This window comes from Trichosurus vulpecula, chromosome 7, assembly GCF_011100635.1.
Source record: "Trichosurus vulpecula isolate mTriVul1 chromosome 7, mTriVul1.pri, whole genome shotgun sequence".
Lineage (NCBI taxonomy): Eukaryota > Metazoa > Chordata > Mammalia > Diprotodontia > Phalangeridae > Trichosurus > Trichosurus vulpecula.
This window is the reverse complement of record NC_050579.1, coordinates 127,809,537-127,810,919: the sequence shown is the minus strand read 5'-3', so window position 1 is coordinate 127,810,919 and position 1,383 is coordinate 127,809,537. Positions and strand designations below refer to the sequence as shown.

At 35.6% G+C, this 1,383-nt stretch overlaps 1 pseudogene; it reads left to right on the top strand.

The window, feature by feature from the left end:
* The first annotated feature begins 405 nt into the window (after nt 1–405).
* Nucleotides 406–907, top strand: LOC118857630 (annotated as a pseudogene).
* Nucleotides 908–1,383: the final 476 nt, after the last annotated feature.

Here is a 1,383-nt window from a genome sequence, read left to right as displayed (position 1 = left end):
CATCTCTATTTACTCACCCGCTTCCAGGGTCTTTGGCATTTATTTCTCAGTGTTACAGAATTCACTCAAATTGAAAGTCATTGGTAGTTGAAGAGATTAGGAAATGCTTTCTGTAGAAGATGGCAGTTGAGCTGAGTTTTGAAGAATACTAGGCATTCATAGGGCCAGTTTCGTGGTTGATAGGCTTAGATTATCATTCTCTTAGAGTACATTATAACCTCAAATGCCCAGAATAGCAAGAAACAGAGTGGCATAATCAAGAGGAAAAATATTCCCATAGCTAAACACACACCCACATCCAGAAAGGTCATGGCATCCTTTTAAAAGTCTTTTGTTGGCCTGCTGTTCCCTCCTAGAGAGCAGGTAACTGGGGTGGAGCTGGTGCCATTTCAACCACGAGGCTGAAATATCCTGCTCACAGGCATACCAGGGGTCAGAAAGACCACACTAGATAAAGAACTTGCATCGAGAACAGGACCGACATACATTAATGTTGGAGATTTGGAACAAGAAGGACTGTTATATGATGGCTTTGATGAAGAATATGAATGCCTCATTTCAGTGAAGACAAAGTAGTTGATGAGTTAGAAAATAAAATGAAAGAAGGTAGAGTTATTATTAATTACCATGGCAGTGACTTCTTCTCTGAATGATGCTTTCATATCGTTTTCATGCTTCAAGCAGATAATTCTGTATTACATACAAGACTTGAAAAGAGGGGATACAGTGTAAAGAAACTACAGGACAATATTCAGTTGAAATTTTCCAAATTCTTTATGAAGAAGCCGTGGCCTCCTACAACCATGAAATAGCACACTGGCTGCCCAGCAACATACCAGAAGAACTAGAGAATAATTTAGATCCGATAATGAAATGGATTGAACAGCGAATAAAAGATAATAATTAAACCTTGAAGGCAAAGCATGGACTTTTAAGCTTTTCCACATGATGGTTAAAGATTTTCTTGGTTATTTCTCCTTCCCTGTGCAGTAGAAATTAAGACAACATACACCAAATTTTACTACCCAGGACTGTGTTGTACGAGCATCAGGTAGACAATATATAAAGTTGAGTTTTGACTAAATGAATTATTTTCTCTATGAAAAAACTGAAAATCCCCAAATACAATGAAAAAGATATTAAAGACTTTAGGAATTTTCAGCATTCTCATTTATTTTGGTTAACTGCTAAAGAATAAGCAAATTTGAGAAAACATGTGGAAATCTTTAAAATTTCACATGAAAAAGAAAATGAAAGTTAGGAAGAACTGCTGACTTATAAATAAAAGAGTCTAAGGATAAAGCTGTAAACATTTTTAAAAAAGTCTTTTGTTGGAGAAACTAGTAAAAAGAAACCTTATCCACATAATTTCAAGATACATGT